The sequence below is a fragment of the Lissotriton helveticus genome, chromosome 3_1 (genome assembly GCF_964261635.1).
Source record: "Lissotriton helveticus chromosome 3_1, aLisHel1.1, whole genome shotgun sequence".
Taxonomy (NCBI): Eukaryota; Metazoa; Chordata; class Amphibia; order Caudata; family Salamandridae; genus Lissotriton; species Lissotriton helveticus.
In genome coordinates, this window is record NC_136061.1 from 1,366,548,117 (window position 1) to 1,366,565,557 (window position 17,441).

The 17,441-nt window shown below is 44.5% G+C and overlaps 1 long non-coding RNA gene across 1 annotated transcript in view; it reads right to left on the reverse strand.

Annotated features, from left to right (window-relative positions):
- Positions 1–17,441, reverse strand: part of LOC144824978 (uncharacterized) — a 225,015-nt gene that overhangs the window by 207,089 nt on the left and 485 nt on the right. The window lies entirely within an intron of this gene.

Genomic DNA, 17,441 nt, shown 5'->3' on the forward strand with positions numbered 1-17,441 from the left:
CCTAGCAAATTTTCACCACAACCTGTTGTCAAAATAAGGGGTGCTTCGAATTCACAAGGACCAACAGAAAGAGATAAAGGGTCAGAAATCGGATTTCTAACCGGGGCGCCAGAAAAACCTACAGAAACGTTCATTTCGCCAGACAAAGGTGCGCCAGGGAGTTTGGAGTGCATAATAGAACTCTTTGTAGCACCAGTATCCAACAGAAAAGGTTCTGACACACCTGATGTAATCACCTCAACGTAAGGTCCGCTCTGATCTACTGGAACTGAAACAACTCCCTCTCTTCGTCTATGGCTGTCCTAGCAATCCTCATTTTCCCACTGCTCGTTTTCTGTGTAATACTCATCAACGTAGTATTGAGCTGTCCTGTCAGGTACGTTATTTTGCTGATCAAACCTGTTCATAGAGTTTTGTGGTGGAAGGGGACGCGCGTCCTGAGGGGCGTTTCCACGCCCTCTACCTCTAGGCGCTTGCTGACTGCCACGACCTCTTACACCAGAAATTCCATTTGCACGTTGTGTTAGAGCAGGACAGTTATACTTGTAATGACCCTCCTGTTTGCAATATAAACACTGGTTAGGACCTACGCGGGGTTGAGTGTAATCGAATCTTTGCAAGTTTCTCTGATATTGTTGAGGCTGCTGAAGAGTATTCTGGTAGTGATTCTGACCATTATTATTTTGATTACCACCACCATGTGGCGGATAGGCTTGCTGTAGCAAAACCTTCGTTTTGAGTTCTCTAGTTTTCTTTTCTACTTTATCTTTCTCATCTTTGTCTCTATTCTCGTAGTACTGTGCGGTAGCTAATATCTGGGCTGAAGATGAGACTGCCCAAGAACTTTCCGAATCTTTTAATTTCCTACACAATTCTGGAAGCAGATTGTGCACAAATTTATCGACAAACAATCTCTGACCACCTTCTGTGGTCATATCTTGACCGCTGTGGTCAATGAATGTTTCTTCAAATCTGGTGAAGAAATCTGAAACAGTTTCTTCTTTCTTTTGCTTGCATGCAGATAACTTATCCCAATTTACGCGTATTGCAGGCATTATCGTTTTCATGTAATCTACTATTCTACCAGGTAGTTCTGCTATCAGAGGCTCAGGCTTGGCACCACCAACTTGTCGTGCATCTGCAGCAGTAATATTAGCCCACGTGTCACCTAATTCCTGGTCATGATCTACATGACGAATTTTTCCCCATAAAGGCTGCGGAACAACGTTCCCGAATAACATATCGATATCGGCCAAATTCATTATACATGACCCAGCAGTTTGCGACAATTCTTTATAGTACCCTGCAGGATTTTTACGCGGATCTGGTAATGTTTGTTTGAGTGCTAAAACTTCAGCTCGCTTCCATGGGACATGTACCCATACATGGTGAAAGTGTGGCAGGACAGGTGGGACAGCGGTCGCGTCACCCTCTCTCCACTGTGGGGGAACTTCTCTCATAGGGTATTGTCGTGCCTTTTTCCTACTAGATGCACTAGATTCCGATGGTGACCCAGAACTGCTTCCCTTACTTCGATATGATAATAACATTTCAACTGCCTTTTCCACATCGGGACCTACAATCATACCCTCTCCAAACTTAAATCGTACACGACACATCTCTTGTGGGATGCATTCTTGATCATTGTCTTCTAAATCCTCGCCAAGAAAGACACACATCTGTTCGAAAACATATCTCTGTGTCGCTGCTTCCCATTGATGGAAGACTTCCATGACAGACTGTACATCATATTTTGCAGTGTCCATGACCCATTTCCGAGCTAAACTATTCAGGGAATCTCTCTCTTGATAATCAGGCAGTTGACTTCGCAACTGTCTTCTTCCTATGTTAGGGGTCGTAGCAGGCGACCCGAAAAGAGGTAAAAGAAGATTAGTAACAGTGCTGGCCATTTTCTGCCGAATGGAAGGTGAAACTGAAGGACAAACAGATGGAGAAACGGGGTGAGATAAGGCGGGGGTAGAGATGGCAGAAGAGGTATCAGGGAAAATAGATGTGGTACTAGGCAGAATCGTAGAGGGAGCATTAGGAGATGTAAAAAGTACAGTAGGCAAAATCGTAGAAAACACAGGTGAAACAGAAGTGGTCGGTGGGCCTGGAGGGGGCTGCACCGAAGAAGTAGGAGCCAGCTGAAGAACAGCTGGTGGGTGCTGTGGAAGAGCAGGAGGCGCAGCTTGTGCAACTAAGGGTTGCGGGGGTGCTGTGGCATTCTGTGCATAGGGGGGTGGTGAAGTTAATAATTGCGACATTAATTGGTCTTTTTCACGTTCTTTTGCTGCCTCTTGCTGAAGAGACGGTAAAACTGGATAACACTTATCTATTGCCATTTTACGTTGCCTATGCAACTGCTCATTTATCTGCTCTTCTTCATTATCTTTAAACTGCACGGCAGCTTGCATTACCGAAAGTCCTCCTTCTCTCTTATTTTTCTTAGCTAATTTAATTTCTTTTTGTTTGGCTTCTTTGCGCCATAAGCGGAAAGAGTCAAACATCGCCGGCCGGGCTTTCTTTTTGAAGAGTTTAACTTCAAGGTTGTCTAAGATTTCAGAATCAAAGCTACCATATTGGGGCCATTTTAAAACACCATCTTTCCTAGTGTATTTAATCCATACTTCGTTGTAAACGATGGGGCCTACCCCATGTTTAACATATAGCTCGTAAGTCGGAGTTCCAACTGGAGGAACCGGACATGAGTCCTCCAATCGGGAGTCCCTATTATTACTACCAAGACAAAACAAATTCCCAAGTCTAAGACTAGGCATCCTCGCTCTCTAGTCTAGTTCCAAAACTTCAAAGGATTTATCGATTACGATATTTCTCGTGAATACACGAGTCCTTCGGTTATGGTGCTTGCAAGAACCAATACAAAACCTTTTGTATCCCAAAGATACCACAAAGTAAGTCCAACTAAGGACTGGGAGACGCTCCACTTATACTTAACTGAAAATATCGATGGCGTCACCAGAAGACTCGTCTCAGCGTTTCGCTCTACCGAAAATTTCAAGGGTCCAACATCAGGGCGATAGCCAGGGCAGCAGTCCTTGTAGCCGTCGGGAAGCGGGGAACCTCGCAGCAAAGACCTTCGGACCACGTCGACATGCAGGGGTCGATGAGGTGGTGGGCCCTCCTCCGGAATTTCCACACGAAGCTCCTCACGATCTTCAGGCTGACTGGTACCACTGGAATCGCCCCAAACGTTGGGCGCCAATTGAGGTACTGGGTTTTTAAGAACCGGTACAGAACCGGTAACCCAGCGGTGTCAGGGAATCAACACCCAGAGACCTCTGGTTCTCCTGAGTCAGACCTACAGAAACTCAGAGTCTTCCAGGTGAAGTCAAAGATTAGTTTATTGGCTGCAACCAAGGTAACAGGGTCCTAGAAGTACAATACGGGTATGTTCTCAGGAGACTGCACACTTTCACGAAGTCAGGCTTCTCTCTTTATACATGATTTTCAGCCTTGGGCAAAACATTCCTTGAATTCGTGGTATTTCATTTATAGTTACTGGTTACAAAAGAAAAGCAGAGTCATGATGCATGTACATATTTCATGTCGTGCTGCCCATAACAAATCATCCGGCAAGGCCCAACATTTCATCAGATATCGCTGGACCCCCAATAAAAACGGTCACCTCCCCATCATAAAGCAAGTAAAGAAAAGGAGTGGAGAAAAAGATGTGAGCGAGATATGGCAGGTGTGCGTGCTCAAATGGTTTTATGGCCGGTTGCGCCTAGATGCTATCTTGCTCGGCCACTGGGAGGGAACTGACCTAACGAGTTCGGCCTGGGGCAATGGTTCTAACTTGTACTGAGGTCAGGGAGAAGTCGATTAAGGAGTATGTGTCCTTGTGGAATCAAATTCAACTGGATTAAGGCCTATGTAAAGGGCAACATGTAAATGCGAGCTAAGGGTTCAGAATGTAAATGACGATTTCGAGGTGGAATCGTCACTCGAATACGCCGAAAATACATGTACATGATGTACTCGTCATTCTCGGTCTTTTGATACCAAATTCGTCCTATTTCGACGAAGTTTTTATTCTCGAGTCCAGTACTATTATATGAATCCGGATTTTCAGAACCACACCCCTGTGCTGCCGAAGCGGTGACAAGACCGGTCTTTCTCCTTATCCATGACTAGATTGAGGTCCCCCCTATGAGTAGGAAGTGTTCCGGAGAGCGCAAGGTCTCCGACAGTGCGTTTATAAGAAAGGGCTCCTGACCTGTGTTGGGGGCATACAGGGATCCCACTGTCATGGGTCTGTCACCCACCCTTATGTTGTAGGCAAGGAGTCTTCCTTTGATCTCCCCGACCTGTCCGTGGAAGTGTTTGGCAAAAAGGATCAAAACTCCCGCTTTCTTGTCAGCAGTGGAGGAGAAGAACTGTTGGGGGAATGCATGGGACCTCATCCTATACCAATCTTTTGTGAGGAGGTGAATTTCTTGAAGTAAACATATGGCGACACTTGAGTTTTCTAGATATGAGAGGACCGCCCTACTTTTGATGGGGTTGTTGAGCCCTTTTACATTTAGAGTGATGACATGTAGTGTGGCCCCTGTCCGATCACCGGAGGAGTGTGGTAGCTGCCATTGCTATCAAGGGCCGCCCCCCTTGGGTGTCCCCCACGAGCCCCGGACCTTGATGGCACACTGGTTCCCTCCCCCTCTCCCCAACCCCCAGCCTGCCCCTCCCTCTCTCTCACCCTCCCTGGCCCCGCCCCACCCTCTACCCCCAACCTATATTCCCAAACTCCCCCATCCCATCCCCCCCCAACACCAACAAGAAGACCCCAACAGTTTATCCTAGTACCAAGCCTGGAAACTGAGATCACAGGCTTGTGGTGAAGTTACCGGATTGAGCGATCAACCACGGCAACACCCCCCCCCCGGTTCCCTGTCCGTCTCCCCTCCCCAGACCATCGCTGTCGCAGTGCTAAGGAACCCTCATCACTCATATAGATCAATCTGTCGCCGACGTGTCTCTGGACACCTCCTGGACTGCCAGGGCCTGTTTTTGCACTATAGTGGCTGGGTCTGGTTTCAGTTCCGTTGCTGGCGACCGTCTTCGGCCTACTCTTTGCCACCCCCCCTGGTGAGGATTGCTGAGAAGGCCCTGGTGAGGCAGGCCCCGTCGCCGTGCCCATGTCCCAACAGGGCGCAGGTGTCCTTGAGGGATCTCATCTGGTGCAGGGTACCGTTCCACTTGAAGATCAGCCAGAAGGGGTGTCCCCAAGAATACGGGGTCCCTTTGTCGCACAGTGCAGTTGTGGCGACCTTGAAGGCTTTCCTCTTTTGAAGTGATATGGCCGATAAGGCCTGGTAAAGCGCTATTGGATATCCCTTGTATAAATTGTGGCGACCTTGAAGGCTTTCCTCTTTTGAAGTGTTATGGCCGATAAGTCCTGGTAAAGCGCTATTGGATATCCCTTGTATTGAAGAGGTTGCTTCTGGCGTGCTTCGTGTAGGATTCTCTCCTTCAGTGGAAAGTCTGGTAGGAAGGCCAGTATACCCGGAGGGGAGCAGGTGCGCGTCGCGCCACTCCTACTTTGTGCGCTCTGTCAATGAAAATGTCGAGATCCATAGGCTCCCCCAAGATCTCACGAAATAGTTCCTGCAGGTACGCAGTTATGTTCGCTCCTTCTTCCTTAGATGGCATGCCTTGGATTCTTCTGCGTGCACTTGGAGGTCTAATTGCTGGTCTCGGAGACGAAGGAGCTCCTGCTGAAGTTGTTCAAGTTCCTCGCTCCTGGTCTGGTCCGAGTCCTCTATGGCCGCCACACGCTCGCCCAAGCCGTCCACCTCTCGTCTCATCTCTCGGACCTCCCCAGCCACTTCCTGTTTCAGCGTAAGGAAGTCTTCCCTCAGGGAGTTAAACAGGGATTCCAGAAAGGGTACCTCTCCGTCCCCCGAAGCAGTGGCGTGCTTTGTTGCCCCCGGGAAAGAGGGTCCTCTGTCGCATTTGGGTGGTCCCTTGAGAAGCATATCGGTGAGCGTGCGTTGTCCCTTCTTCCATGTGCTGGCCATGTTCCATCTCCCACCGACAGCACCAGCCGCCACCGTATAGTTCTAGGCTTCAAAAGCTTCGCTGCCTGATGTGCTCCCTCAGGAGTTGCTTGGGGCTAGCGATAAGATCCTCTCCTTCTCAATGGTCGGGGAACAGTTCAGGGCGGAAGATCAAGAGGCCTCTGATAGCCCCACGTCGTCCCAGACCGGTCCACCCGTGGCTGTCACTATATCACCCCCGTGTAGTTCCAGCACTGGCGCCCCCACGTGTGCTAGTGTCCCAATGCTAGCTGCCGGCTCGTGGGGGCCTGGTATTCACCTTCGGGTCCGCTGCTATGAGACCTGTGGACTGAGGAAGGCGCAGGTCAGGGCACTCCCCAGGAAAGGACTCTGAGGTCCCACGCCGACAGTCAGTTCTGTAGCCCCTCAAGCCCCATCAAGCAAATGGGGCACACGTGGAGCACATAGAGGGCACTGATGACGCTTTGATGAAAAGTCCCGCCGATAGTTTCTGTGATACAGACCAGTTGGTTAGCGGAGAATCCCCCCTGCCACCTCCTTCGCCAGCGGGGGCACGCGTCTATTGATTGGACCCAGGGGGCCACCTCCACAACACCTGGCTGCCGAGTACGTCCCCCGTGGCAACAAAATGGCGCCGACATCTACCTCAAGGCCTGTCCTCCTACGCTCCTCTGCCCCCAGCCTCCTCACCTCTGTGGACTGCTGATGTGACCCGCCGGCGCCGCGGGTGACAGGCGCCAGCGGGGAGTCTCTGAAGGGGATTGTCGGATATCGCTGCAAGACACCGGGAGAGGCAGGGCCCACCCACACCTGGCAGGGCCTCGGAATCCCGGCCTCGATTTTCGCGCCTCCGCGCGCGCATCAGCTCTCCTGCTGTGCTCCGGCCGCCGGGCTGCCTCTGGTTGCACGCCCCCAGTCCGGGCTCCGCTGGCCGTCCCTGGTCAAGTCGCAGAGAACACTGTTTGCTGCAGGTGAGTGTGCTGTGCCCCGGAATCACAGGGGCCCGTCCGCCAGCCGCTGGCTCTCTTGCTGCCGCTCCCCAGCCATTAGGGCGCCATGACACTACCAGCGGCGGCGGGGACTCAAACGATTCTTCTGAGGGCACTCGAGCTGTCGGAATGCTCCCAACGCCTGCTTCTCGCTTCCCCTCGGCTCCCCCGCCACCAGCTGTGCTTTGTGGGGGGAATTTATGGTACTTTGGTCCCGCGGGGAGGGTCCGACACCGGGAGCCTGCGGGTTCTGCTGTCTACCAGGTCGCCATCTTAGTCACAACCCCCACCACTGTTTTTAACATTGACCAGGACCTCCATTATTAAAAATTCACGATTGATGATGGGAGTTCCGGAGCCAATTTTACCACCACTCTTCACCATCACAAGCACAGTCACAGATCACAAACAACCAGCTCTGCTTTATTGAGGTGTCGAAGCACACTCTGGAAGCATTCGGTGACCAGGGTGGGAACCCAATGATGAAGCATGTGACAAACTAGTTTGGTGAGTGAGGGTTCTTTTAAAATACGCTTTGTGTTTCAAGGCACTTTACCCTAAGGATTATGAGAAACTTGTCTCTGGAACGACAGTAAAATAGGTAGGAAACTCGTTCTTTTTTCAATGTATCAGTTATTGGTTGGGAAGGCAAATGTGTTTTTACATACCCTTCTTTCTGTCACTTTTGTTTATTCATTTTCCTTTATATCACCTTGGGAATAGAGGAAAACATGTACACACGTCTATTCCTACTGGGATAAATGGTTCAACTTCACCTCCTGCAGATTTGAGATTGAGACAGCCTACCCAGATGCCTTTAATTCCAACCCCAGTTAATATTCCTTGCGGAATAATTCTTCCAACATCATAACAGGCCAAACCATTCTATGTACCTGGGAATGGTATGGTAACTCCACCACTGGTAACTCTAAATACTACAGGAAGCATTCTTCCGATGGGAACACCAGACTCTAACATGCCCCTTTTACATTCTACACTTATTACAGGAACAGAAGGTCAGCATGAGGATTTACTAGGAAATACACAACAGAGGGGCAAACAGATCCTTCCTTTCAAGAATGTGATGATTGGCTTAAAGATATAGTTACTACTCTAAATGATACAGGTGTTGGAATTAATTGAAGAAATGCCCTGAAAACTAAAAAAGATAGGTCCCTTGACGTTGCAAGGCTCAAGGTGAAATTCGAAGAGATTATCATAGGAACCATAAGCCCTGCTAGGATGGTTGCTTATCAGGAAGATGAATTATTGTTTGTCTGCAAATACATCACCAGACGTTTTCGAAACACGCATGAAAAGTTATCTGAATCGGCATTGAAATATAGAGTGGATGAACAGAAGTCAAAAATGTTACAAACACCCTATGGAAGGGGGCATTGAAAACACGAGACCTTAAGGAATGAGGCTACAAATTAGAGAGTTAATGGCTATCCTTAAGAAATGGGGATACTTGGAAAATGGGACGGTCAATGGGCTAAAAAGAAGGAAACAAAAAAGGTTACCATGGAAATGTTCCCGGTCATCAAAGATTATGGGGGTAAGGGAGTGAGGATGCTCCCTATGAGAGAAGTACCTGAAGGAGGATATGTACATGTCCCTTGGACTAGACCAGACATAGTGTCCTTTACAAATGACTTTCCAAAATTGAGAGAAAATTCCACTGAATGGTACAAACAAGTTGAATGGCTTGTGAAGATTTCAAAGGTTTTTCTGAAAGATTCAGATACCTTATTTGACATTGTGGTCCCAAGTGATTTGTGGGCAGAGTGTAAAATTTCTGTTGATTGGCATGTAACAGAACCAGCAAGAAATGGTCGCACAGGTGCACCATCTCCTGAGGTGACGACGAAATATAACCAAGCCATTACCTATTTGAAAGGGAAAATTTCTTTTAAAGAAATTGATTGGGTAAAAATTGACAGGACGAGTTGAAGGAAACACTTCATGCTTACTATGAGAGGTTGCAAAAGGAATTCAAGTGCAGAGTGGAATGTAGAATGTGTCCGAAAAAGATATGGGACATTTTGTTTATCGGTTTGTGTATGGACGGACACCTGAGATTAGCAGCATTATCCAGCAGCATTTAATTTCTTGGCAGAGTAAAACTGTAGATGAAATCCTCCTCTATGCAAAATATTGTGGGGACGAAATTGAATCACAATAAACTCAAGGAGAAATGAATGTGTCTCAGCAATACTCTTTGATCCAAATAGATTATTTATGACCTGACTCAGTTTCACACAAATGATGAGGCTGTTGTTTTTAAATTCGCTAAACAGAATTCAGAGATCAAATGCCCATGCTAACCAGAGATGATCTGCCTATAGAACTGAGACACACTGCACTTCCAGAAGTTTAGGACTTTACAGAAAAAGATATTGGTCTAATCAAAGGTGTGGCTTCAATAAAACTACTGTGAAGCCTAATGAGGAATTCCCACTAATCCCCAAATACAATTTGGGTTCAGAAACCATTCCAGGAATTTCTCCTGTGATTGATTTGATGATTGAGCAAGGAATCCTGGAAGAAATAATGGGAAGTCCATGTAACTCTCCTGTTATGGGTTTGCAGAAACCCAATGGCAAATACCACATTGTTCAGGATTTGTGCAAAATTCATCAGATTGTAATCCCATGTTGTCCCATCGTACAGAATTCAGCAGTGATTTTATTCCAGATTCTATGTGAAGCTGAGGGGTTGCCTGTCATTAGTTTGTGTCAAGCCTTCTTTTCAATCTTGTTGCACGAGGACAGTCAGTATCTTTTTGCCTTTGGGCTTGGTAGTCGTGTTTTAGCATGGTGTGGAGTTTCACATGGGTATACGGAAAGCCCCTCAAAAAAAAAATGATTTTAAAGAAAAATGTGGAGTCCTTGGAGATGCCAAATCATTCAGTTCTCGTCCAGTACATTGACAAGCATCAAGAACGTAGGAGGCTTGCACTCCCGAACCATCACTTTACTCAATCATTTGGCTGTGAATGGACATACGTTATTAACGTCCAAACTGCAATTTTTCAAGACAGATGTTCTGTATCTTAGACATAATATTGAGAAAGGAGCGGGTAAGTGTACCAAGACAGGAGCACTGTGATTCTGAACATGAGTCCGCCAAGTACTCAAAAGGAAGTTTGCATGTTTTGGGGAATGGTTGGTTACTGTCGAGAATGGATTCCCAATTTTTCTCCGACATCCAAACCTCTTCAGGGGCTGACACACAAAGATGTGTCGGACCCGGTACATTGGAATGATGACTGCATGCGCTCTTTTATAGAACTGTGAGGAGTCTTTGTCAAGCTCCAGCTCTGGGAATGCCGGATTATAACAAGAGTTCACTCTTTTTTGCAGTGAGCGCAAGGGCTGCACATTATCAGTACTAGCTCAGATGCATGGTACTGCAAGCAGACCTGTATCATATTTTTGGCAACTCTTGAACCTGTTGCTGCCACATTGCCTGGAGTTTGGAGCAGAGCGAGAGCAGTGTGTCTTGCTTACCTGTACTCTAACGCAACACCTCACAAATAGCTGCCTTACGAGGTATGAGCAGATAATCTTGGGAGCTGAGAATGTGACTAGATGCGATGCATGAGTTTGAATCCTGCAACTTTGATGTCCATTCCTGGAAATAGGATTGTGATTGATGAGGCTGATCATGATTGCTTGGAAGTGACTGAGCTGTGTACAAAACCAAGGCCAGATATCCGTAACACCCCTTTGCCTAAATCTGATCATGTGCTGTTGGTTGATGGATCTTGTTTGCGAGATGTGAAAGAAAATCTAAAAGCTACATATGCTGCATGTACAGTTGTAGATGTGATAGAAACCTCAAGATTGCAAGGTGTGTTTTGGCTTTGTCACAAGCCTGTAACATCTCTGACCAAATGTGAGTTACCATCTTCACTGACGTCAGTACGGATTTGGCGTCATACATGACTTTGGCCAATTGTGGTGACAGACCGGGTTTATGACCTGGTCAGGATCACCCATCCGTAACAGAGTGTGAGAGAAATTTCTTGCTGTCACTATAATTGCCTGCTCTAATTGCCGTGGTGAAGTGTGCTGCTCATCGGCAGTGCAATGATTATGTCACTGTCGGAAACCGATATGCGGCTGTGCACTATTGTACTTTGAAATTCTTACACCTTCAATGGTGATCCAATAAAAAAGAACACTGATGTCACAGTTTGCAAACTGTTGTTATTTACTGTAGATACATGGGAGGAAGTGAAAGCATTACAGGATGAGGTACAATATGCTATAAAACAGGGATGGATCAGGTGTGGGTGTACACCAATGGGAGACCTGTATTACCAGATAATTTGCTGCATCCCATGGTGCAATACTATCACGGTCTTGCACACTTTGGGAGGGATGCAATCATGCGTCTCTCTCACCAGACATAGTTTAACCCAAGGTTCAGATAGGCAGCAGAAACTATGTGTCACCGCTGCATGGTGTGTCAAGAACAAAATGTAAGGAAAAGAACACCAGTCATAATGAGTGATGTAGGGAGGTCAGAAGGTTCTTTTAACCAAATGCAGCTTGATTTAGTTGAGATACCAATGTGCAATGGCTTAAAATACATTCTTGTAATTGTTTGTAAATTCTCGCGTTGGATTGAAGCTTACCCAACAAAACAAAATGAGTCTAGCTTTAGCTAAGTTACCGTTGAGAGTGGATACCGCGTTTTGGATTCCTAACTTCTTTGGAGTCAGGCCGAGGGACACATTTTAACAATTTGGTCCTAAAGATGCTATGTGCAGCATTACAAATTGACCAGAAGCTCCCTTGTGCCTATCGTCCAGTAGCCTGTGGAATTGTTAAGCAGATAAACAGAACACTGAAATCTAGGTTGGCAAAGGTGTGTGTGTTTCAACTTCTCTAAAATGGCATGATGCAATGCCTCTTGTGTTGATGTGTTGGAGAAGTTCCTCAGACAGAAGCACAGGACTATCTCTTCACTAAGTAATTATGGGGAGAGCTACGAGACAGCCTGCAGTTCCTTCTCATGAATTGGTAAATATTACAGATGATTTGGTGCTCGATTAATTTATAGGACCGGCTAACGTGGTACGTTCTGTGTCTCAACAGGTTGGGGAAGCTGCTACTTCACCTCAACAGGAGCAGGGCCACGACCTCAGTCCAGGTTCCTGGTGAAGAAACAAGTACACAAGTCATGTTTGATACGTCGTCGGTGTGGACCACTCCGGGTGATCCTGGTAACCACAACTGCTGTTAAGTGTGGTGGTCTTCAAAATCGCGTGCCGCCTATATTTGCAGAGTCCCATGTTCTCTTGAAGGTGCAGCGCCTGTTTTGGATGTGCTGGTGGTTACAGAGAGACAACTGTCTCAGGTTAGTGAAGCTGTTGAGGAGGCTCCAATTACTGGAACTCCGTGCACTGGTACTGAGGAAGGTCTGAGAGAGTCCGCTTTTGTAGGAACCGAAGAAATATGAGAGGAAGGGCTGACTAGGTGTGATTTTGACCTCACCGAGGGGGACAGTACACCTGAAATGAGAGTCCACCCAGAGAACGTTGGCCCAGCAAACAAGACAGATTGAGATGCATTTTGTCAGAAGGAAGAGTACCATGAACAACTGAAGAAATTTCTTGTCAGTCTGAACAAAGCAACAGTGATGATGAAGGACCATTAGTGAGAAAGTCCACAAGAGCTAAGATACCAAGCCAAAAATATGCTGCACCTAAAGGGACTTATTTAGCACTGAATGACCGGGAAAAAGAATATCATGCCTTTTGCTACGACAATACAAGTTTGCATGAGCCGCCTTGGGAGAACTCTGTGTTCCTATTGGAATTATTGAAATAAGATTTTCAAATAAAAGAACTGAGCCAATTTGTGTTGAAGAATTTTACAATCCTCCTTGAGAACTGTGCCTTTACTGAGAACCTACATTTACGAGGCTATAAAGAAACAAACGGAAGCCTTGCAAAAATCGAGCTTTCTGAATCTTACTTGTGCTGTTAATGCTATTAACATCTAATACAAATTTATCAAGGGGTCATAAGGTCTGATTCCAAGGAAAGCAATTGATCCTTATGCGATATCATCAAAACATAAATGTATGTGTGCATGTACACTTGCTATATTTTCTGAGGCGCTTGTAGTATTTCTTATAGTTTTGAATTTGCCCCATCACATATACATGAGCCAATCTGAGCCTATTTCTGTTCCTAATAATAATTTAGCATATGACAATGGACTAAGCATTTCAGATGATAAGATATTGCATGGAGATCAATCTAATGGTGATTTTTCAATTAATGTATTTATAAAGTATTGTATGAGTACGTTGAAACCACAGATGCTAGAGATTGTTATTTGTGCTTGCAATTGCCTATGTCAGTTTCTGCCGGGAATGACCTTTTACCATTTGCCTGTAACATATGGAATTTCTTGTAGTGTATTAACGAGCTTATTTTATGGCAAAAGGACAGTTTCAACAGTGCTATTCTAACTATGATTTAATATTTTCCGAAGTGGGTGTGCCTGAAACTAAAACAGCTGAAATGATGGGAGAATTCTTTAAGCCTACTGAAAGTCTGGACTCTACTTATACACACCAAAACAACCTAACCAGCCTCTTACATAATGTAGAAAAGGAATTTGTAGGATCGATAGAGGGGAGACGAAGAGAGATCATGGTTAAAGCTGCAAATCATTAAAAGATACCATCTTGGGCACTTAAGAAACCAGATCTCAAAACAATGAGAAACTGAGCTGCTATTGCTTTAGATTGGCAGCATAGAGGAAAGCTATGTATATTGAGGCATAGAACTGAAACTGATACAAACTGTTGGTTCCAGCAAATGTGACCATACATTCCAAGTTGTGGGAAATTTGGGTTTATTTCTGGGAGGTCTTGATTCTGTAGTCACTGGAATTTACTACATCTGTGTGAAAAAATGCCTATTATAGACGGCCTAAAAAATGGTGTGGATCTTATTAAATAGGAACAGTCATTCGGAAAATGTATCAGGTGGGTCAGCATCGAATTGACACACCGAAGGCTTGCGAGAGGTTAAAGTATTGCAGAGACAGTGGGAGACATTTTTAGAGCCATAATAGCATATGTTGGGGTGATACTAAACTCTCACAAAACACAAAAACTTTCTACTGTGGTTGATAAGCTGTGTGCTGACACTGCTGGGGGATTCTTAGCAATAGATACTGAAAATATTGCCATGAGATCTATGGTTCTTCAAAACTGTCTTGCTTTAGACGTCCTTCTCGCAAAAGAAGGCAGAGACTGCCGAATGTTAAAGTGCAACATTGTTGCACTTACATTCTAGATAAAAGCAAAGCCTTGAAATTATACATTAAGAACATTACACATCTTAGAAGAGACTTGAATGATTGAAAAGCTGATGGTGCTTGGGAATCAATCTGGAAAGGATTTTCTTCAATAGGTAAATGGTTTGCAACCTTAAGAAGTGGATTGTTGGGAAAAATCTTGAAGCCCAACTTGATAATTGCTATTTGTATATCGACCATGATTATCATCTTCCAGGCTTATAGACGTTTGAAAACTAAGAAAGAAACTAGAGTAAAAGGGAAAAGTGCTGAAATAGAATTGGAAGACAGACAAAGTCGATACTATGAGGAAATGAAGGCTTTACAAACATCTAAATTAAAATTAATGAAGACTACAGAGATGTAATGTGTGACATCAGATAATGTCAGGTTGTGATGCTCAATTCCCCATCAAATGAGGGATTGATAAAGCAGATAAACTGCTGAACCCTTTAACTGACATATAAATCCGATTATAACACATTTGGGAAAAAAAGACAAACGTGCACCAACAGTGCTAGCTATACATTAACGAAACATGAGAAAATTCTTGAGAATTAGTTACTGCGTCCTACAAGCATGCAGATGAGAGTAAATTAGATGAAAATTAGTCATCTGAATAGCATAGGTTCTACTCTATTTGAGTATATGTCATTACTACACATGCTTTACATCGCATGCCATTACAACGCAGTTGTTACAACGACCGCATTGTTACATCGCGAACCATTACATCGCAAGTTGTTACGACTTGCTGTAGGGGGCACGCTGGACTTACGAATAGTATAATTAACTATTCCTACTCCAGTTTGTGCAACAGCAGGGAAGGTGTTGGATTGTAAATCCAGCACCTTCTGCTCCCTACAGCAAGTCGTTGTAACAACTTGCGATGTAATGGTTTGCGTTCTAACGACCGCGTTGTAATGGCATGCGATGTAAAACATGTGATGTAAATGCTGTTTCCCACTCTATTTATTAGTATTGATGTAGCTTTTCAAAGTGTAATAGAAGATGTTAAGTGATAAATTCACATGGTTAGAAACATTTCCTAATTACAGTTATATAATAATGAGTGTCAAGAATTCATGAAAACTAATGTATTTTAGATGACATTATGTATGTTATTTAGGAGTCTTATTCTAAACTCCATGTTTTGCACATGTGAAATTGTGCACCTAGTGAAAAAAAAGAAAAGGGTGCTGCATGTTTATACTAAAACCAAATGCTCTGAAACTTTTAGGGAAACATCTTCATATATGTACTAATTTGAATAACCAGAAACTATATTACTAATTTATGTTTAGAAACATTTTTACATGTTGGTACTTTGAAAATGCAGTTATATGTCATAGCTATACGTGCTAATTTACAACTAAACTAAAATGCAAATAAGTTTAAAGAAATATATAAGGTCTCAAAAGTTATAAATGAAATGTATATTTTGTATTCTGTATTTTACGAGCCAAATTCAATTTAGGCCTGCATTTTCCTTATTTTGCTTGATTCTGTTCTCATGGAAAGGCTTCGTAAACTTTGAATGTGAAAGGAAACTATGTCTCACTGGGAGAGAGTTCCCATGCGCATGCATATGAGGACTGGTTGTTATAATTTCGCTACTTTGGGAACATCTGCCCTGAAAAACTGTCCTCTTGAACTCACTCATCTGCTTTTGCAAAAGGACTATTGTTTGAAAATAATACACAGTAGATGGTTTGATAGCTTACGTGATGATAACCGCCTTTTTGCGATAATGCGTTTTCTTTATGCTACAAGGCAATCCCCCTATACGAACTAACCAATGGACTGAGTGGTCAGACCAGATGAGGTGACCTAGGTGTCTTTCACCCCAGATACACTGATGTGACGGAAAGATGCACGCACTCTTGGAGAGACACTCTTCCACATCGCTTCTTCCTTTTTTTAGAACTACCTTGCGGACTAGATTGATTTTCCTTTCGACTGACGCATACGTGGTGTGGTGTGCGCTATTCTTGGACTTTTTCTCCGTTATAGGAGAGTACCTTTCAGTTGCCATGGTTCATGTCCCTTTCTGAACTATTCCAGAGCTTTGGTAATTAACCCGTTAACCGTGCGGGTGATTTCTTGAGCGGGCGGGGCCACGTTGGCCAACGGATGTGCGCAGCACTACGGAGGTAGTGCTCGCGACGGCCGTTGGCCGACAGGTGCAGCAAAAGGTTTAATGTCAAACTCAAATTTTGATTTGATTATCTTGTACTTTTAAGTCCTTAATACTTTATTTTGATGTAGTTACTCCTTTTAAAATTATGATAAAAATCTAATTTTAACTAAATCCTGTTCCTGTCTCTCCTTGATTTGTCTCCAATAACTGATTGTGCATTCCAATTGGGTTATTAATGGTTGGAGGGATTTCTAATAGCGAGGTCTCTGAACAGCAGATTCTAATTTTATTATTCTGCATAGCTCCGACTGAATTATTGGTTTGTATGATCTTAGTTCAACTGAATTTCTTCAGATTTGGTCTAACAGTGATAATACTTTACTTGTATAGCTTAGTTCTGAGAGTTATATGCATGAATCTAATTAGGAGTATGTAGGTCAGTTACCAATTCCTGGTCCTCCTTGGATGACTGGAGTAGGATCCTTTATGTTCGACCCCTCTTGGCACGAAGCAAGATCCACTGGAGGACCAAGTGAATGAGAACAAATGCAAATTATAAGATAAAAAGGTTAGTGACCAAAAAGGGCCCAGTGATGCTACAAAAAAAGGAATGGGCTGAGCAGCAAGGATGCTGTTCATGCCGGTCCTACCTGTGACCTGAACTAAACCTAACGAACATAATTATTTTATAACCTACAAGTATTCATCCTGGTTTGTAACACAAGCCAATGAATGAAAAGTTTTCCTGATAAATTGGTGTCATCCCCGACGTCATTGGGGGCAGTTACAATGACACGTGTTATATTTCACATACCAAAGTTGAATACATCTACAACCCGAAAGAAGTTAATAATTAATAATCTAAGAACTGCTCAACAATTACGGACAAAGGTCGTTTCTGGTTTGGTAACACCTGTCACACTGCAGTCTCGAGTTCAAATAA